Raw genomic sequence first — 22,555 nt, 5'->3', positions numbered from 1 at the left:
CCCATATATTCTTGAACAGATAGTTTTTTTTATTAAAAAAAAAAAGATTAGTTACAGAGGCTTCAAATTGAAGTCTTTGCTTTTGTTGAAGAATGAAACATACAACCAGCTTTTAAAACAACACTAGGTAAGAAATTCAAAGGATGGACTGATATATGCAGGATCTTTGATTGTTTACCTGGATTCTGGCGGAGTGTGAATAACGTTTAGATGCATATATTTTGGCCTGGGGACGTTCTGGTGCGATAAGAGAGTGTTTTCTAGCGAAGTATCTAAAAAGCCTCAGGGAAGGCTGCTGCTGATTCTCAGAGGCGGTGTTCACAACTGCCCAGAGATGGCACCTCCCTTTTATCAGTCCCTCACCGTCTCCGTCTGAGGTCTTTGTAGGTCAAAATCTAATCTACTAGTCTTCTCTGTGGAGGTTGGCGTCAGGCAGCAACCATCAATGAGTATGACTTTTTGTTGTTTTCCGGACATGTTGAGCCGGAACACTGAGCTCATACTTCTCCTGACCCTTGCGTGGTCCACATTCATGTGCTAAGTGACTGTTGTGGGTTCGTGATGTTGTTTGTGGTCATGTAACCACAGCATGTTGACTGTTCTGTGCAGATATTGGCTTGTCTTGCCTGAGTTTCATGAGCCCTAATCTACACAAATCATAAATCCCATGCTGACATCTGGGCACCACTTTCTAGTAGAAAGATAAATAGAGAGAAAGAGAGAGAGAGATACAGTTAGAGATATGTGGTTCAAAAGAAGCTGAGCAATTTTTTAGTATTTTTTTCCCTAAAATACTTTATGACTCAGGGATTTAAGCATTTTTACCAATGAACTTTCTCACCTAATGATTACCAGATGGTCTGTAGCTAAGTAAACCAGAAATGGATCTACTAGGATTATTGGTGTGCTGATAATTTTCAGCACCCAAACTATTTTTTTGTAATAAGAATAAAATATTATGAGGGCTAAATATATTAAGAGGAGAAGCAAGAATGGTGTTGGAGGTTTAAGCCCTTCATAAATCTGAAGTCTCCCTGTGGTCTGTTACTTGAATGATTTAGAGTTGGTGAAACGATTGCGGAAGAGGGAAGGAATTCAAGGCAGAACTCCCGAATGGAGATCAACAAACTAGGTTATCTCCTGCATCTTGGTTTGGGGAATACTTTTTTCTTTCAGTTTCTCTTTTCTCTTCCAGTGGCTTCTTAAATCTTGGGGAAGATGTCATTAATAGCTTCTAATTAATTGTTTTGACTGGAAAATTTATCTCTTTGGTAAAACACAGCCATTTGACACAAATGTTTTGACATGATATCATAGGGAATTTTCTTACCAGAAAAATGGAGAAATACTTTGTAGGTATCAACACAATTACTTTTTAAATTTATCCTTGCCACCTTATAGATAAAAACCTTGTCTTCTTCTAGGCACTAAATGGAGGTAATTTTAAGTAACTGTAACTGGAGCTCTGGTTCTTAGAAGTGTTAAATGATTCTGGAGTGAGTGTCTGGTTCAGTTAGCCAGGATTCATTTTCTCTTTGAATGACTATTTTTTCCGAGGGCCAAGTGTTGACAAAGTAAGGAGATTTGGTAACTTGCATACTTTACTGGTGGAAGTATAAATGACATGAACACGTTGAGTAACAATTGGAAAATACCTGTTGAAAAAGTGCATATCCCGGAACTGCAGTTCGACCCCTGGAGTGGACCAGGTAGGCATGTGCATGTGTGTACAGGTGGATAGGCAAACGAATGTTAACAGCAGCACTATTTGCAATAACATGAGAAGTAAGAAGATCATAAACGTCCCACCTGCATACATCTTGATCTCTTTTCACCGTAAAATCCTATGGGGCATTGAAAATAAGTGAACTGTAGCCACACTAGTGGATGAATCACAGGAACCTCATTTTGAGAGAAAAAATCACCAAAGCATATGTACAATATGTATATAAAGTTCAAATAACATAAAATGAAGCAATGCAGTATTTGGGAATAGAAATATATATGAGAAAAAATTTTTAAACCGGAGACACGAACACCAGATGGTCATTACCTTTGGGGGTTAAGTTTGGAGATATTATAAAGGAGTGATATACAGGGGTTTCTAAAGTTATTGATAACATACTGTTTCTTAAGCTCTGGGCTATATGTGCGGTCAGGAGTGGATTTAAAACCATTTTAATGAAAAAGATTCAAGTGGGGAAAGACTTTGCCATTGTTCCTCTCTGATTCTCTTCATCTGCACAGATATGATCAAGTCTCCGAGCTACCCTCATTAGTTTATCAGATTTACTGCTGTCTCTGACTTGTTAACTGTTCACTTTCTATGCCCCATATTGTGCTGAGTGGTATCAGGTAGGCATGGAAGGTAAAGCCCTCAAATGAAGATAAAAGCAAATTTTGATAACGTAGCAGCCTTGAGAGAAAGAATCTAGACTATTCTTTAGCATTGTCCCTTTATTAAAACACCACTCTCATAACCTTATATATATCCATTCGGGACTGGAAACATGGATGCCAGCTTGTGAGACACTGTGAAGCACAGACAGAGGCCTGCATAAAGAGGTGTGAACAGCTTGTCTGCTTTGACCAAGTTTCAACTATTTATCATGAAGGCAAATGTAGAAATGACTGTCGTGTCTTCGCTGGGCCATCTTGATGCCATTTAAACAAAGAAGACATGACTTTCCTATCTTTCTGCTTTAATAAAAGTGACTTCTATGAGTAAACACTGTAAATTATGTCAATACAACTACATCAACTATGCAAGTCATTTCAGCGATTCACTCCAGACAGTTGGGTAGATAGTAGAGCTGAGATCCGGAGAACTTAACTCTATTGCCAAAGATTGTCATGTATCTTTTTTCTGTCTGTCTGTCTGTGTATCTAACTATCCACCTATACATCCATCCATCTACCTAAAGTCCTTCCTTCTTGTGGGTCATGACTTTGAAAAGAAAGTCTGGCTTTTAGTCTTTAGAAAGACCAGAATATTTTCATCAGTAGACACCTGCCATGTCTGCTACACAGACTGTTGTTTTTGCATGAAGAGCCTCTTAGCTGGTTCATCCACCTGAGTAAACAGCTTTGCATTAACAATGCAATGCCTAGAAAGCAATAAACAGAGAGTCAATTTCAATAAATGTGGTTGATGGACTATAAGGCTGAAAAAATTTGTCATCAAATTTGATGGAATGAAGACTCTGAAATACATCCATTGAGAGCATTCTCTGATCACAATGGAAAACCATTCTGAAGAATTTACCATGGATCTAATTGACAAGAGAAATGGTATTCTATTTAGCTGTTAGCTTTTGGGAAAGAATTTAAGATACAAAGTAAGACCACCTGTTGTAGCTATCACCTGACTCATTTGTCTTGTGCCTTTTATGGCGATCTTCTAATTGGAGTTAACTTCTGTGGAGTCATCCAAAAATGAAAAGGACCACAGAAAGGTCTTAGGTGAATGAAACCTTTTTATAGTTCTTCGGTGGTTAGTGTATTATCTTCTGTAATTGATGATTATTCAATGTAGGTTACTTCAGTAATTTACAATGTTAGGAAGAATAGGTAAGCCTTTTGAAATTATCAATAATGCTTCTATGTTTACAACTTTTAAGTCAGCATAAATAATACATGCTTGCTGCTTTTATGATGGTGGTGTGGACATTATATTTGGAAAGTACTTTGCAGTTGATAAATAAATAATTTCATGATAAAAATAGTAACAAAATACTAATACTAGGAGCCATTACAATGAAAATAGCTTATTAATGTAATTCATTGAAAAATGTATGAATTTTACCATGATGTAGGTGCTTTGATAAGCCCTGAAAATCACAATAATATAAGAAAGTTCTGGTGTCAGAAGAAGAAAAAAAACCATTTCCCCTCAAGAATAGCATGCTAGATACTACAGATGGATTTAGACAATTAAGAGAGACGGTCCCATTTTAAATAAAACGCTTTGGTACTACCCAAATCAATCTACACATTTAACACTATCCCTATCAAAATGCCACCAGCACTTTTCACAGAGCTAGAACAAATTATCCTAAAATTTGTGTGGAACCACGAAAGACCCCAAATAGTCAAATCTTGAAAAGGAAAAGCAAAGCTGGAGGCATCACAATTCTGGACTTCAAGCTATATTACAAAGCTGTAGTCATCGAGACAGTATGGTACTGACACAAAAACAGACACATAGATCAATGGAACAGAATAGAAAACCCAGAAATAGACCCACAATTATATGGCCAACTAATCTTCGACAAAGCAGAAAGACTATCCAGTGGGAAAAAAATGCTCTCTTCAACAAATGGTGTTGGGAAAACTGGACAGCTACATGCAAAAGAATGAAACTGGACCACTCTGTTATACCATACACAAAAATAAATGTGAGGCAGGAATCCATCAAACTCCTAGAGAAGATCACAGGCAGCAACCTCTTGGAACTCAGCGGTAGCAAGTTCGTACTAGGCACGTCTCCAGAGGCAAGGGAAAAAGCAGCAAAAATGAACTGCTGGGACGTCATCAAGATAAAAAGCTTTTGCACAGCAAAGGAAACAGTCAACAAAACTAAAAGGCAGCCTATGGAATGGGAGGAGGTATTTGCTAATGCCATTCTGATTAAGGGATAGTATCCAAAATCTATGAAGAACCTATCAAACTCAGGGCACCTGGGTAGCTCAGTCAGGTGGGTGTCTGACTCTTGATTTCAGCCCAGGTCATGATCTCAGGGTAGTGGGATTGAGCTCTATGTTGGGCTCTGTGCTCAGCATGGAGTTTGCTTGGGATTATCTCCGTCTCCTTCTGGTCCTCCCACCCCTGCTGGCTGGCTGGCTGGCTGGCTGGCTCTCTCTCTCTCTCTCTCTCTCTCAAAAAAAAAAAAAAAAAAAAGGAACCCTTCAAACTCAGCACCCCCAAAAATAAATAATCCAGTTAAGAAATGGGCAGAAGACATGAATAGACATCTTTCCAAAGAAGACATACAGATGGCTCACAGACACATGAAAAGAGGCTCAACATCACTCATCATCAGGGAAATACAAATCAAAACCATGATGAGATAGTCAGAATGGCTAAAAATAATAACACAGGAAACAGATGTTGGCAAAGATGTGGAGAAAGGGTTCCCCTCTTACACTATTGGTAGGAATGCAAAATTGTGCAGCCACTCTGGAAAATAGTATGGAGGTTCCTCAAAAGTTAAAAATAGAGGAGAACCTGGGTGGCCCAGTCACTTAAGTGTCCAACTCTTGGTTTCTGCTCAGGTCATGATCTCAGGGTCATGAGATCAAACCCCACACCAGGCTCTGGGCTCAATGCAAAGTCTGCTTGGGTTTCTCTCTCCCTCTCCCTCTCCCTCTGCAACCCCCCGCCCAAATAAATAAATAAATCTTTTTTTTTTTTTAAGTTAAAAACAGAACTTCCCTGCAACCATAATTGCACTCCTAGGTATTTACCCAAAGAATACAAAAATATTGATTCAAAGGGGCACCTGCACCCCAATGTTTATAGCAATATTATCAACAATAACCAAACTATGGAAAGAGCCCAAGTGTCTGTCAACGGATGAATGGATAAAGAAGAGGTGGTCCATATATACAATAAGATATTACTCAGCCATCAAAAAATGAAATCTTACCATTTGCAACAATGTGGCTGGAGCTACAGTGTATGATGCTAAGCACAGTCCGTCAGTCAGAGAAAGACAAATACCATCTGATTCCACTCCTATGTGGAATATAAGAAACAAAGCAGATGTACATAGAGGAAGCTATAAAAAAAAAAAAAAAAAGCGGAAGGTAAGCCCTAAGAGTCTTAAATATAGAGAACATACTGAGGGTTGCAGGCGGGGAGGTAGGCAGGAGGATGGGCTAAATGGTGATTTTGGCACTAAGGAGGGCAGGTGCTGTGATGAGCACTGGGTGTTGTATGTAAGTGATGAATCACTGAATTCTCCTTCTGAGACCAATTTTACATTATATGTTAACTAACTAGAATTTAAATAAAAACTTAAACCATTTTGATTAAAACAGTTAAAATTTCTCATTAATTTTAAGTTCTCTTGCAAAATATGTAGCTTAGGTGTACAAATTTGAAAAATGGTTGAGGTAAGAAGAGAGTAGAAATTGAGGAAAATGAAGCCATTTATTTCCAATGCATTAAAAGCTATTTTGTGGGGCACCTGGGTGGCTCAGTCGGTGGTTTAGCGTCTGACTCTTGGTTTCGGCTCAAGTCCTGATCTCAGTGTTCTGGGATGGAACCCCAAGCCAGGCTCCGCACTCAGCCGGAGTCTGCTTAATATTCTCTCTCTCCTTCTCTTTCTGCCTCTGCCTTTCCCGTCTCTCTCTCTCTCTCTTTGTCTCTCTAAAATAAATAAATCTTTTTAAAAAACTATTTGTGTATTCTTTCTTTTTGTTCTTTTTGTAGCTTGTGTCTCTTTCTAATACCTCTGCCTAAGTTAGGCTATTTTATTTTGAAATTATGCTACCTATTGGAATTCCATTAAAATGAGCACCTTTGTCCCTGTTGAATTTGATTGTGAAGTTTTATTCATATTGAAAGGAGAAGTTAACGAGTTCCTTAACTCTGTCTAAATACAACATAGCTAGGAAAAGTCTGGGAACCACCGTTCTTCCTCTACTGTACCTAACAGGTATAGTCTTCCTCTCCTCTACAGTCCAAGATGGGGTGGTTGTAATAACCCAAATGTGGCTTCTTGTAAAAGTGGAGCCGTTTTGGAGACTTAGTTCCGCCCTCATCGATAAACACTTGTTCATTGTATATTATATGTCAAGTACTATTGGTAAGTTCTTGAGATACCACCATCAAGGAAGTTAACGTATTTGCAAGTACTAATTGGGAAGAGGGAGAGACACACACAGAATCAATGCATGCTGAATTATGCAGTAAAGGTCCTGGGAACAGAAAGGAGAGGCACGTAGCTTCGTCTCGTGTGCCTTGAGTCTTTCAGGGGCACAGAAGCCTGAACGGCGTGTTGAAGGACGCATGGGCACTGGGCAGATGATGAGGGCCTCTGGCAGGGTGAAGGGTGCTGTACGCAGAGGCAATGGCAAGCAAAAGCGCAGAGAGATGAAACCAAATGATGTGAGCAGGTAGCTGTAAGCACGTGGAGTCCCTGGGCATAATGTACAAAGCAACGAATAGCTAGAGATTAAGCTGGAGACCTAAACTGAACTCTTGAGTAAAAACTATTTCACTAACAATTTTGTGCATGGCTATTTTGCCTGAATCATTAAAAAAAAAACTTTGTGTGGTTAGAAGCATTCTAGTATTTTTGAGGGACACAGGCACGCTGAGCACTTACTGTGTGTCGGGCATTGTTCTATAAGAACCAGGAAATAACAATGAGTAGCATTGTCCTTGAGGAAATCAAAGACTATCCAATGTTCAAGTGTGGTGCAGACAATAAGGATAAAGGCAGAGATCTGTATAGAACACTATGAGAATCAAGAGAAATACACGTCCCCCTTTGTCTTGGGAAATTGGAAAAAGCACTGTAGAGTAGGTAATAGTCAGATTTAGACTTTAAGAATGAATAGGTGTTACAGAGGGAGAAAGGATATAAGACTTTCTTGCCAGGGGCCCAACAAGTTCAAAGGCACAAATCATGAAATGTCATGGTGTTTTGGAGAGGATGCCAGGAGGTCGATTTGAACCATATTAATTGGGTCATATTTTAAGTTCAGGAATGTGAAGGACTTGGCATAGGCAGGGGGTAACAGTGATTTTTCAAAAGACAAGTATATGATCAGATACTCACTTTAAAAAGATGGTCCATGGGGGGGCGGGGATCATCTGGATTGTGAGGCTGACGGCAGGTGCAGTGACGGGAACTGTTGCAATTGCCCAGATAAACAGGGATGAGACGCAGGTCCGCACGGGTGGAGCAGAGTGCAGAGCACGCCAGGAGAGACAAACACACCAGCAAGTGTACAGGTGGTGTGTCTTCTCGGGCCCCCTCCGAAGCAGCGAGCACAGCTCCTGGCACAAAGTCTGTTCACATTTAGTAACAGCTGTCTGCCTGCTGACTGGTTTGAGAATCTCCACCGTGTACGTGCTTGTCGGCGAAGGATAGTAACATTTGGCTAGAGCAAGAAAGGAATAGGATCAGAGGAAACATCACAGCATGTAAAGATTTAAAGAGGATAAAGAGAAAGAAGACACAAGACAAGAGCCAGAAAAGCATATTGTCCTGAAAGGAAGGGAAGCAGAATCTGAAGAAAGAGGGTAATCAATGATATCAAATATTGCGGATGGTCACGTGCGAGGCACAGAGCAAACAGACCTTTGGATTTGGCCATTAGGATGTTACTAATTAGCAAGCGCGGTGTGACCAGACTGCTATTCAGTGGTTGAGAAGTTACCTCTTCTGCCACACTACACATTCTCAAACAGGCTGAACCAAGCATGGTGCCTGGACTGGCGCTCATGAGCAGGCTGACATGGTTTTGTAATAAGATAAGTACAAAAATTGAAAGCATTTAAAAACTCTTGATAGCTATTTCACATTGCCCCGGATCCCAGACACCATCAGCAGACTTTGTCTTGACTATCGTTGAACTCGCCTGGTGAGTCTCCTCGTTTGAGCTGCATCTTAGTTATGCCCATCGGATTAGGTATCAAGTCAGAACATACTGGGAAGAATCAAACAACCAGCCAAGGCCTGGCGAGATCATTTGAGCCTCAGATAGTCAGTCTGAGATGTACTCTTCTAGAACAATGCTAAGAATACAAAATAATCTATTTGGCTTGATTTTATTGGTGTGCCCAGGCTTTCTCCTTCCTGTGTGCAGTTTCCCTTTACCCCTTTTTTGCGGCTTCCTGACCCAGCCTTTTCCCCTGGGGCGCCTTCTCTGTGTTCACAACCATCCTGGGCTCCTGTAAACCCGCTTTGACTGACACATGTACTGTCTCTGCCTTGGCCCCAAAAGTCCGAGAACTCCTCTGGGGCCGTGGAAAACGTGTGCTACAGGCAGACATCTTTGTTACTAATAGGGAACGGCCACTGGTGAAATGCGCCAATTAAGGTACAACACAACTAAAAAAGGCCCAAGGACAAAACTCTAGTACAGTAACTCAAAGAATGCTGCTTCTGAAATGGTTTCGTAAAGGAAAACAGACCTAATGCTTTATTCCAGTGTCACCGCTGACTCTGTTCTTGAATATGTATCTCCGAATGCATTTACGCTTCTCCTACGAGAAGGTTCTGTGTAACAAGATTTGAACCACAGTCGTGTTGTAATTACTTACACATGCAAAAGCACACCCAGCGTGCTGACAGGGCACCGCGGGCTGTGTGCTCTGATAGGCTGCACTTAAAAGATTGGAGGGTTTCTCTTTTCTTGTCCCATCTTCAGAGATTCAGTGTCACAAGGACGTTCTCCGAGGCACTCTCAGTGCACTGTAGAGGTTTATGAGCCCAGATACTCGTGAAAAAGAATTTTAATAAAGCTTGACAGATCGATTGCATTAATAGTGCTGACAGAGTAAAGCAGGACTTGCGTAAAGAGTATGACATATTGGTATTGTTTTTTTAAAATGAGGTATTAGGTCCTGCAGATATTTGACTGTGTAGAAGATGGGGGATATATTATTACATGCTGTAGTTTTCTCCATTGTTATCTTCGTGATCACAAGCAAGGGTGATTCCCCTTCATGTGTATATGCACTTTACCTCTTCGTCTTGAGGAGTGATCGCCCAAACGCAATGGATCCATCCCGGGTGCTCGGAAAATAGCAATCATCCCACACAGTGTCGAAACTCTACATTTTCTTTCTTTTTTTTTTTTTTTTTTTTGAAGATTTTACTTATTTATTCGACAGAGATAGATACAGCCAGCGAGAGAGGGAACACGAGCAGGGGGAGTGGGAGAGGAAGAAGCAGGCTCATAGCAGAGGAGCCTGATATGGGGCTCGATCCCATAATGCCGGGATCACACCCTGAGCTGAAGGCAGGCGCTTAACCACTGTGCCACCCAGGCGCCCCGAAACTCCACATTTTCTTGTGTCTAAATCGGAGAGCCAAGAGTGAAAATGGACAGTTCACAGTGTCAGTAATGGGGCAATGGTGACTTTGACATTCAGATGTACGTAAAACTGTAGCCTCAATCCATAGATATCCCAAGTTCACATCAGTTGACACTTAAGCAGCTGGCATAAACAGATTTTTAAAAATTCATTGTTGTCCTTGCAGGAATGTGCTGTGTGTCAAAAATGCCAGTGTCGTATTTAATACTCAGCAGATAGCAGGATTTTATATGGAAATTGCATCCTTTCCAGGGTGTAGTGTCTTAACAAGTCAGGAAGGAAGGCTTTTCTGTGTTCATTCTGGATAGGATTTTGCAATCAGAAAAATTCATTCATGCAACATTTTAAGCACTCATAAGTATATTATGAAAAATTATTATTCTGTGTACTATTCGTATAGTACTTATGAATATGAGTCTCGGCGTAAAGAAATATATTAACTGATACATAATGGGTGTTAAAACTTTCCTCATTTTCTCTTGGCTTTCTAAAAGCCCATTTCCTACTAAAAGTATATCTAGGTATAAGGCAACATTGATTTTGACTGGTTTTCGTTGAAAACGGACAGCAGTTAGTAAGAAATCTAAGATTTTATAGTGCTTTAAACAATCACAGAGAACCAAGCACTCTGCAGACATCCCCATTCCTTTCTTCTTAGGCTTTTGGTGCTCAAATGAGAGGCTGGGCCAAGGAGAATTTAACTGTACTTGCAATAAAGCATTTTATTGAAAAGACAAACCTGATGATATCCTGCTGCATTTGTAGACAGAAGATAACTATATAAAATATTTATGATACTATTTCCATAAAATACCAGAAATACCTATTTTGGAATGGAGAAAAAAGTACCCTGACATTTTGGCTAAGAGGGCAGATAGAATCCAGATTGAAAGTCTTTTTTATTCGTGCAGATTTTTTTTTATTGTTAAAGTGATCGCTTTCTTCAGCAAGAGTCCAATATACCAATTGTTTAATACATTGTAAAACTTCCAACTCCCAGCTATTCCAGCTCTCCCTCTTGATCAATGTATAGTTTATCACTTGTGTTGTGATTATGGGACCAAATGAATTGGGGGAATGACATATTCTGATGAATCACTCAAGTCAAAGTCAAATAGAACTTTTTTTTTTTTTTTGGCCCCTCAAAATACCAAGAAAGTTTTTTAAAAAAATTTTTTACCCTAGCTTAGATCACCTAGACCTTTATTTTTTATTGGTAGTTAGTAAAATAATTTTATGCATTTTTGCATATTGGTTTCTGACTGTAAAATCAATAGGCGCTCATCCAGAAAGAAATACAATGTGGAAAACACAGAAGAACATGAAGAAGACAATAAGATAATCCTGGATTCCCCCTACCCAAGCAATGTGAAAGATTGGTTAAAAGATAATCAATGTCAACAGTTTGTTTTTCCGGTCTTTTTGTACCTCTGATATATTTTTATATTACATGTTGTCAAATCATGTGGGATGATTCCTATTGGATACTACTTTTTGGCTTTAACATCAGAAGTATTTCCGCACATCAATAACATTTCTTTAAATATTCCTCTTATTCCTTAAAGAATTCTTTCACAACCTAAAGACTTTGTTTGCTACCAATATATCTGGGGACCTGTCACAAGTAGTCACCCCCTGGACATTCTTGCTGGGAAAAGGAAACACTGTTTCAAGTAGTTTATATGCGTGTGCAGATTTAGCTGTACTCATTTTGCACTCTGCAATGCCAAGATACCTGCGAGTTCCATGATTTCCTTATCGTGTATTTAACTGTTGAAATTTACTGACTGGTACATATATATACTCCAGAGAGCTTAGAAGCAGTGTTTTTATTTCTTTATTTGTGTTTTTTTGTTTTGTTTTGTTCAAAAAGGAGAAAAGGCATAAACATAAAGCAGAGGCAGGAATGAGGCTGACTGAAAAAGTTTCTGAGAACTTCTGGGCCATCTTCCCCATTGGGCCAAAAGCTTGGATTTAAGCCAGATTGCAGACTTGTGGACCTTGGTCCTAACTGGTTCATGGGCATGTTTTATTTGGCATGGATTCTTTAAGATTTCAAATAATGTTTTAAAATGGGGAGGGTTGACATAGAGTGTGGATTTCTACAGTTTCTGAAGATATCATTAAACTGGCCCTGTGTTTTGGATCTCAAAACCTGGCTCAAGTTAAGGAATGTTTAGACTGAGTGGAGCATTCAGGGTTTAGTTTGATGCCCATCTCATCACTCCTGTAGTTGGCCTGATTCTGAAGTCAGTATTGCTTGCCTTCTGTCAAAATGTGTGGCTGATTTTCTCATAATAGAGAACTGTTTCTCTCTACCTGTGCCTATACTAAAAGTGAAGAAGTGAAAGACAAATAGGACCATGTTTCAAGAAAAAAATGGTAGGAAGTTTATTTTTTTTTGGAAGTATATATATTCTAAATATTTTATAGGCAAATAGTTTCTCTGTTTAAAATTTTTTAAAAAACTAAACTTCACTTGTAATTATTGACTCATTGGGATTCGAATGTGCCAGCCCTCCTTTAAGCCTTCTGTTCACTGTCAGTATGAGGTAGACCATATTCTTTAATCAAATAAAAACAAGCCAATGGCTAAGGAAGAAACTCTACTATTCTTAGTGTTGGAGTCACTAAAGAATCCCCCTTTTAACGTCTTAAAGAACATCCTTATCATACACAGCTGTAAGTTTATTCCTGCCAAAATGGACCATAGTAGCAAGCATAGACCTAGAATTTTTCCCATCAAAGTCATCATAACTTCATCACTATTATCAGATTCTCTTCCCGTCTCACGCAAATGGAAGCTAACAGTTATTGTATATGCCAGCCACTAGGCTAAGTACTTTTCACACATTGTCACTTAATTCTTATGTTAAACCTAAGCTAGAGGTGTGATTATGATCCCATTTATTAGATAAAGATCGTGAGGCTACATGGCAAAGAGCCCATGGTATAAATCTGCATTGCCTCCCGTGAGCTGAGGTTTTTGTCTGAATGCAGCCACCTTATGTAAAACTCCTCGGTCTATGGCAATGCTATCCAAAACGAATGTGATGGGGAACCACAAATGTAATTTAAAATGTCCTGTAAGTACACTAAGATAAAAAGAAACAGGCGGAACTAATTTTAAAGGTAAATTTTTAACCCGTTGTATCCCAAACATGGTCATTGAAATATGTAATCAATACAAAAATTGTTAATGAGATATTTTATGGTTCTTGTATAAGTCCTCAAATGTCTGTTTTGCACTTATAACAAATCACACTTTTGGACTAGCCATATTTCCTCTGCTCAAGGGCCACATGTGGGTAGTGGCTAAGGCATCAGACAAAGCAAATATATAGTTTTAATGCATCATCCTCCTATTTAGGGCAAAGAATTTTAGGAACTCACACCAGGAAGTCTAAACTCTTGTGGTGGATTATTGATATAGTTCCTCCGGTTATGAGGAAAATAGAGAAATGGTCCGTGCTTGCGTAATGCATTTGGGGCCCTGCCTGGAACTCTGACATAAATAACAGACACTCTGTTGAGAGATTTGCCCTTGCCAGTCCCCCAGAGGTTTTGCATGTGGTACGACCAGTGCCCATAAGTATAATGAGCATCAGCAAGGTTGTAAATCATCCTGGATGGATTAATCTGTGGCTTTCCATCTGCCGTGGGGAGGTGGATTAGAAAGAGTAATGCAGGAGTTGGCTGATACCTGTGGGTGTCAGCATCAGTTGTAAACAACATAAATGTCCTCATATTATCACAAGGGGCTCTCTGAAATTTTTGGCTCTTAAAAAGGGGCCTTAATACTCATAAAGGTGGCCCATCCCTGGATTAAATGAGTCAAAACCACATGACTGATTTGCATTCGGACAGATCTGTATTTCCACATTTTTTTTTTAGTAAGGAAGGTACTTTTCAAGTCAAAGCCCATGAAGTATTAGCTCGCTAAGATTTCTCATAAAACGTTTTACCACACAGGTTTTAAAAGAAACTGGCAAATTACAGTTTTAGTGAATGACTATTTGGATGCGTAAGGTGATGCACTGGAGGTTGACAGAGTTGACCTTCATCTTCCACAAATGCCTTTCACTGCCAGGGAAGAGCTTATCATAAGAGGGATCCTATTCAGTATCTCCTATTGTGGAATTGATACGTTCATCACCACTCTGAAAACTTTGATTTGTTATTGAGTCTCCCTTTGCGATATGGAAGGTCAGACCACCAGGCAGGAGAAGCTGGTTCTGTGGCAGCCGCCATGTTGTGGAGGCATGCGGTTTTCCCCCGGGTTCAGAATACCATTGTGCAGGAGAGCTGACTTTAGACTTATTTTATAATTCCATTCATTAAATTAATTTAGAAGATGTAAACTGATTTATTGGGAGATTTAAAACCATTTCCCTCAGGAGAGTGGAGAATATTAGGTTAGCAGTTTTTCTGAGCACGGCTTTGACTCAGTTTCAGGGGGCAGGCAGTTTAATGCCAGCATCCCATCATTTTAGCTACGCAGTGTCATTTTCTCTCTACTTTTCACTGCTGAGTCAAAAATCTATTTGAGAGGTTACAAATATGCCACAGTGTTTCCAAGGGAGAGAAAGTTTGTAGGTAACTTCTGTCTAGCTGCAACCTCCCATTCAGACTCTGCATTCATTGCAACATCTACGGTTGCATTTCCTTTTCCACACTCAGCAAACCTACAAAGCAGTTTATTAGGCACTGAGCTTAATCATTTGGAGCTGCATAATCATGTTGTAGTCCCGTGTGTCTCTCCCTTTCCAGAAACTGGCTCAGTTTCTGAAATCTAAACTCTGATCACCTTCAGGCTATTGTCCACTTGGGGCAGCTCTCCCAGCTTTTAGGCTCTGTACCTTCTCCTGGGCATCCTAGGAACACTTCATCACATGCCATTTTGAGGAGGTCACTGTCCTGATCATAAATCCCAGCAGTATATTGCTCATCAGTTACTCCAGTAATTGGGAATGTTTTACTAAGCACTTAGCGGTCTGCTGGGAACAGACTTGAACGCCCCATCCCTCTCATGACAAGAGATTGACAGGTCCGAGGTCGGCAGCCAAGCCTTCAAGACCTCAATCGCACACTCACCTTGCTGCCCTATATCATTAGTCCCAACTCAACGCCTGGTTTTATTCCAGCAAATGTATTCCAGCTTTGCCCCACATGAAAGTTTGTGTGACAGTTTCTCTGCCATGTTTCTTACCCGTCATGCCTTCCTCTCCCCATCAACTCATCTCTTAATCTCATTCAACACTCACTAAAACCTGCTCATTATCACTTCCTGTGTCTCTAGGAAACTCCTTTCACCTAATCACCTAACCGGTTGTGGGGTTTTTGTTTTGTTTTTTGTTTTGTTTGTTTTCGCTCAGCCTCATTTCAGAATCTCTAAATGAAGCTTTTACTGTGTTCCTGTGGACTTGCACATACATTACTTTGAAGTTTTTACATTTTCCTGTGGGATGGACCTCCTCCTCCACCTGAAGATTGTAGCTCAGTGCCCAAAGAGGAACAACCGTTCTATCTGCAGTGTTCGTCAGAGCAAGCACTACTGCAGTCCGGATATGACAGATATTGAAGAAATATGATTACTGCTGTTATATTACTTTTTTCCTTTTCTTTCATTCCCATCATGGTCGGAAGAGTAGGCAGGGATAATATCCATCTACGTATCCTCTCCCACATTGTTGTAAATAGCGCCCTGAATTTCTGATGGTTTTAGAAAAGGATGTAATATAGGTCCTTCTAGAATTCTACCCCTCCCCCAAATTAAATACTTGGTGCATGTGGCTACCCAAGAGAGCTTAGCTCCTTTTGTTGGGACATTCATTTGGAAAGACACCTTAGACAACGGAAAGGATAATGACTGAGGATGGGCTGAGAAGCCATGCATCCCCTTTGCTATCACCTAGATGGTGTGGCAGCTTGAGATCTGTTGAAGAGTAATGAATCTTCATTCATATTCCAGATTTGCAAAATATCTGTATCGTCTATCTGTATGTAGACATAGATATCTGTACCGTTTCCATAGTTAGTGGAGCAACTGTTCTTTCACTCCTCTTTTCCCTTCATGCCTTACAACTCTTCTATCCAGAAGCTCCGGGGCTAGATGATCACAGTTTAGTTCAGGGAATTAGTAGTGGAAAAAAGTGTGGTTTCATAGTCTTCCGGCATCAACATTGTAGATTTTCTTAATCTTCTATGTCTTAGAATAGAAGAGAAAGGGGCGCCTGGGTGGCATAGTTGTTAAGCGTCTGCCTTCGGCTCAGGGCATGATCCCAGCGTTATGGGATCGAGCCCCACATCAGGCTCCTCCGCTATGAGCCTGTTTCTTCCTCTCCCACTCCCCCTGCTTGTGTTCCCTCTCTCGCTGGCTGTCTCTCTCTCTGTCAAATAAATTAAAAAAAAAAAAAAAAGATTAGAAGAGAAAGATGTGCCATAATACTGAAATCTTGGGAATATTTTTGCTGTGAGTTATAAGAATTATTAAAGCGAAATGAAAGAAATAAAGAAAAAAGCAACTAATCACTTTTGTAAAGTGCTCACATTGCACACTTACAATTAAGCTGTTCTGATTTCTGTAATTAAAATAATTTCCTCTGAGAGGCCTTAAGTTCATGCCCACGAGTAAAAAAAAAAAAAAAAGAAGAAGAAGGCTGTTGTCATGAATGAAGGATTGAAGGAAAGGTCTTATTCACATGCTTTAGTTCCTATAAGAAGTCTTTGAAAACAAACCAGGCATGACAAAGGCAATCAGTAGGGCTAGCCAGGGGTCATTTTAGCAATCCATGGGATGTACCAGCTCATACATTTATTCATCCCTTCATTCAGCAAACATTTATTGGGCACTAACTCTTTGGCAGGTGCAATGGGTATAATGATGAATAAGACCTACCCCTGCCCTTAAAGAACTTTCATTCCAAAGTGGGTACCAGACAAATAGTAGAGACTGCTCGGTGCTAAGACAGAGGTATGCATGGGTCACAAGAATGCAGGTGCCCATCAAGACAAGCACATCTCCTGAGGCCTCTTTTGTCTTATTGCATTTTATTTTGTCAGTTATGGGTTTAATGTCAACAGGAACATAAAGTTTAATGGCGATATGAAAATTCACTGTTTGGACATTGAGAAAATAAAACTGCATAAATAATTAGTAGGTATTTATTGATTAGGCACAAAGTACCTGTCACTATCACTATGAATGTTTTATTCTGTGTTATTATATATATAGATAACACGAAAACATGCCATATCATAAACACAATAGGAATAGAACATAGAAGATAAGTAAAGAGGAAAAAGCTTGACGTTAATTCAGAGCTCACTAGACCAAGGATAGGAGATAGCTGGGATTGAATTCTTACTTTGATCCTAATTAGTTTTCTGAATGTCTTCTTTTCTTTCCTCCTTGGTGAAGTGAGGGGGTTGGACTAGATGAAATGCTTTATTAGGAGTGAAATTTCCAGTGTAGCAATTATTGGGATCATAGGCATAAGACCTAGAAACTAAGGTATACACTCAAGAATGCACACCTGGACATTTAGATCCGTGTGAGAAAGGGCTGGTCAAGCAATCCGTTAGCAATTAATTTGAAAGTTGTAGGCCATACTGTGCTCTAAGGCATGCCCTAAGTTTTTTCGAATGTGGCTTTGCAATCTATCCAGCTACTATTTCTGGTTGTCACTCTTTTAATTGGGATCACCTCTAATTTTAGGATGACACAGTTTACTCTTATAATGCTAGGTTGTTGCTGTTTTCCTAAATCACTTCGAATTCCAAAGACATTTTTGAGCAGTAGGATACCTGTATGCTTAATGGGTTTCCATGGGCCTCCTAGAATTCAGCCTGTCCATTGCTCTGATGCAAGCCTTATAGCTACCATGCTGAATTTTCTTCAGTGTTTCATAATTTTAATTTTGGCCCTCAAGATGTATTTGGTGTTAATGCATGTTGCTGCCAAAGATAATGGGTGCCCTGCTGAAGAGATGGCTTTTGCAATGTTTTCTGTTGAATCTCACATTTGATTGGCATGTGTGTCCTAGAAAAATGGGCACAGCACCTTGTTAGTGGGCACGGTGACATCCAAGAGTTGGGGAGAAAGTTAGGCTGAAAAGTGATCATAAATGAAGTCAGCTGGGAGTGTTCAGGAACATGTCTCAGGCTCTCTGGGGTAGAGGGAAGCAAATATTCTCATGGAAATCCTTTTTCTTCTTTTATGAGAGTTTCCACTGACTGCAACTTTTCAGGAAGATTGGAAGACTCTTCTGCTAACTTGGAAGAATGAGGTTTATGTTTCTATTGAAGTTTGTTAAATCAGTATTCAGGTGGGTATAGTTTATCAAATCACTTGATCAACTGGCTGTCGTGTATAGATAGAATGAGTCAGGGGGGTTACTCTTCCGTCACTTGTTACCTGGTAGAGTTTTCTGAGTTTTGAACCTCTGTTATATCATTTGCCAAGTAGGAATGATAAGAAATCTTACAAGAGAGAGATATGAAAAAAGGTGTTTGTAAACAAAAGCAGGTTCTTACTATGAAAACTATTAGGTGATATTAACGTTTTACTTAAAAATGAAACAAACAAAAATGTTCCAGACTGGTCAGCGATAAAACCTACCAGAGCAACGTCAATTTTAAAAACTGTCATTTTCTATGTTATGGATAGGACAATCCTATATTTGCTTTGAGTCATACTTTCCTTATCTGTACTCTGGCCTCATGATGCCCTGCAATATAGACTTGTTCAAACAATGATAAATGCAGGGAGATCATGGGGTTTTGTTTTTTTCTACTGGTTTTAAGTATATGAACCATCCCCCTTTGGAAATGCTTGCTTTCTACACTGCAAGTGAGAGCCCTCTTGGGCTGAATCCCACTAAAGTTTTAACGAAACCCATGTACTAACCTGCTAATTAAAGAACAATGAGAACTGTCCATTTTGTAAAAGAGGATTTGGTCTTTAAATAAATGAAATTCAGTAGACATCACACTCCTATTCTTTTCTTTAGACACCTCCCAAAGAATCTTTAAGATTTTGTTCTAGACAGTCAATTAAAGCCAAAACAAATATTTTGAATAATTTCATGATTTCTCCTGGGAAATTTCAGGAGCTAATGAGTTATTTCCAATATTTCCAAAAAAACAAAAAACAAAAAACTATTTCTTCCTAAGTCAGAGTCCTGCAGGATAAAGTTAAAGGTGAAAACATTTTTATTCATCCATCTCTCTACCTGTCCAATTAATAATTGAAAACCACTGGAGAGAGAAGATTTCTTTTTCACAAACTCTCAATTCTTGTACACATGGGTTTTTTTTATTGATTGTACATGAGAACAGGCTGTGCTGCCATTACTTGCGCATTTATCGTTCCCTGAGCGTTGACTTCAAAATTATATTTCTTCTCTGTTGGATCTTACGAATGACTATCATCCAGTTTCTAACCTAGATGGATATTTCACTCTCTTGCTAGTTGGCTAATATCCTATGGCAGAAGATAACTGCTTTTGTGTTTATTCTTAGAGTTTAGTTTGGTAGAAAAAATCAGATTCCTAATGTTGATAGTTCCATCTTTTTTTAAAGTTATGCAGATAATGTAAATAAATTCCAGCGGTTCAAGTACTAATTTAAAATAGAGTTGAACAGATCATTGCAAATATTTTTGGAGAAATACAGATGTTAACAATGTTTTGTCTATATTATCTGTTGCTTCTTCTGACTTTGTAATTAATAATGAAAATATGCGTTATCTATAACCTAAAACGTGGCCCAAGAATAAACTACTTAAATGATGTGAATTCTTCTAAAAATGCAGTCAGTCTTCTGGAGTATAATTCTATAGGTTCTATGACATCTTATTTCTTTTTCTGTGCTCTTTTCCATTTGTAACTTTTTTCTTTTTACTAAATTGTGTTGATGTGTATAAGGTCTTAGCACCACTATGGTAAGGGAACCATTACATTTCTAAATAATGTAAAACAATCTGCTCATTTTCATTTTACTGTTCTCCACTGCATATTTTATTACTTTTTAAACACTCTGTAGAGGTTAAAGTTCATACCTGATTCACTGAGTAAAGCTTGCAAAAGCAGGGTCCTTAACAAATTCTTTATATGCAGAATGAGTTGTTCTAATAGACTTTTCTATAAAATGCCTTAAGTACTACATTGTCACTCCTAAAATCTTCAATCGAAATGCAAACGTAGAAATTAGAAATTTTACTATATTCAACACATGTACTCCATTTGTTTCCTTCCCCTGTGGTAGTCAATTCCTTTAGCTTTACATTGTGACAATAATTTTATCTCCATGAAGTAACATAGCTGATCAAACTCAGATTCCACTCAAGAGTCTGAAACATGCTAATGTGATGTGATTACATTACACCTAATGATACCTGCGAATGTGTTTTCTGAATTTCCTTACTGGATCTCCAGAAAGGAAGAGAAACCCATTTTTTTAAATAATTTTATTTTTCCAAATTCAAGTTATCATTGTCCTTATGCCATGGTGATTTTTAAGTATTATATATGAACGTTATTGAAATTCACAAATCTCCTGGAGTTGATGAAACAAAATAACATGCTCATTGGGAACAAGGTAAAAGGACTGTAGCTATTGTCAGAAGTCAGAATTGTCTTAGCCTTTTCCATAAATCATGGTGGGAGTATCATTATCATATGGGACTAATGACACTTCATGTTGTGAATCTGATTACAACCACAAAACAAAGAAAATAAAGAAGAAATCACTCTTGAACACCTTACATGAAAAGGTTGGGATGTCTCTTCCAAATTATCATAATCTAATTCCTTAGCTAGTCTATTAAACATAATTCATTGAAACCCATAGAGACCTAGCAAATATTCCTGATGATAAACAGATCCCTTTCAGTTGTTTCTCATAAAAACTGAGTGAGCAGTTTTGGAAAGAGCAATAATAGCTTTCTCATTTGGAAATTTCTGAATCTTTGTTTATGGTTCCAGTACCTCTGTTTCTCTCACAGTCCTAGTGTTTGATTTATTCACAGATAACGTTAAACCTCATGATTTGAGAAAATGTGTGTGTGTGTGTGTGTGTTTTTAAATATGCTTTCAGTTCTTCAAGTTGCAAATGACTGTTTTCCCCCTGTAGGATATATTCACATATTTCCATTTGAATTATATTGTTAAAATTTAGTCCACAGAAGGCCCAAGTGAGGATATTCTTGGCATTTCTTTTTCTTCTTCTTCTTCTTTTTTTTTTTTTTTTTTAGAGGCAGGGAGTGGCAGAGGGAGAGAGGGAATCTTAAGCAGGCTCCACGCCCAGTGCAAGCCCAACACCCGCGGAGCTCAGTCTCAGGATACTGAGATCAGAACCTGAACTGAAATCAAGAGTTGGACGCTTAACTGACTGAGCCACCCAGGTGCCCTTTGGCATTACCTCTTAAAAATGGTTTTAATATGTAGATTATCAATACTAAGAAAAGAGAAGCTTTAACTAGTTCAGACATTTTTTCAATTTTTAAGAAGCATCTATATCCTCTGTATATAATCTTTATGTTTATAAGAAATAATGCATTTTAATTACAAACTACACAGTGTTCATACCAGTTAATTATGATGAGCCCATTCATGTATTCTGCTTGACAACATACTCTTTGTCTCATTTGTGTTATCTATGTAAATTTACAATGTGAAACCTTTTATTAAGACAGTCCATCTTTAAAAATCTAGTTTACTTAACTTCCCACCTATATGAGTCTAAATCAGAATACTTTCTCAGGTGAATATGAATTGGTGAGAGGGTATAGGCAAAATTCTCTGATTCCCAATTTGTGCTGAGGATAAAGCAGCATGTTCAAAAATGTTTTTAAGTCCTCTGCACCATTAACATTCAGCAGATGCTATCAACTGAACACTTAATTTGTCTCAGGTGCTGTGATAGGCAGAGCAGATTGAAAGATCTGAGAGGCATGGACCCTGGCTACAAAAATTGCCTAATAAGACACATAGGACTGTAAACAAATAAGGAGACTACAAGGAAATGAGTGAAACATGAGTAACAAAGATATTTGCAGTTTACACCAAGGAGTAAGTGATAAACTCTGCATCCATGGTGAAGAGGACAGTTGGCGAGCATGTTTGGAAAGAATCTAGATACACACTGATGCCAGGACTAATTTTGCAGGGATGGAGATGAGTTTTCCAGGTCGACAACGTGTGGAAGGTTATTCCATGCAGATGGGACTGGGAAGGACAAAGGTGTGAAATGCTGCAACACGTTCAAGGTGGCTGTAGCATAAATTACAAGGAACCAATAGCTTGGAGAAGAAAACCCCATCTGGATTTTGAGTCTTGACCACAGTCATGGGTCATCTTAATACATCTTCAGCCAACCTCCATTCCTGGTTCCTTCCGGCATGATTTTAGAGAAAAATTTTAGTTAGGCAAAGCAAAAATTTTTGTGGACTTAATAAAAGTAGAAGTTGAAGAAAAATAACAGTAACCATTTTTTTTTT

General features: G+C 38.8%; 1 protein-coding gene and 1 long non-coding RNA gene across 2 annotated transcripts in view; one reads left to right on the top strand and one right to left on the bottom strand.

The window, feature by feature from the left end:
* Nucleotides 1-22,555, top strand: part of GPC6 (glypican 6) — a 1,044,505-nt gene that overhangs the window by 528,923 nt on the left and 493,027 nt on the right. The window lies entirely within an intron of this gene.
* On the bottom strand, nucleotides 2,231-8,225 carry LOC148109334 (uncharacterized). The gene is made up of 3 exons (XR_015725906.1): nucleotides 7,790-8,225; nucleotides 5,648-5,779; nucleotides 2,231-3,107 (listed from the first exon to the last, which is right to left on the bottom strand). It is a non-coding gene; the product is annotated as an uncharacterized LOC148109334 (long non-coding RNA).

This window comes from Ursus americanus, chromosome 10 (assembly GCF_024610735.1).
Source record: "Ursus americanus isolate L20-20 chromosome 10, mUrsAme1.1.p, whole genome shotgun sequence".
In the NCBI taxonomy this organism is placed as follows: domain Eukaryota; kingdom Metazoa; phylum Chordata; class Mammalia; order Carnivora; family Ursidae; genus Ursus; species Ursus americanus.
The sequence above is the reverse complement of the archived record's forward strand: the minus strand, read 5'-3'. Positions and strand labels throughout refer to the sequence as shown.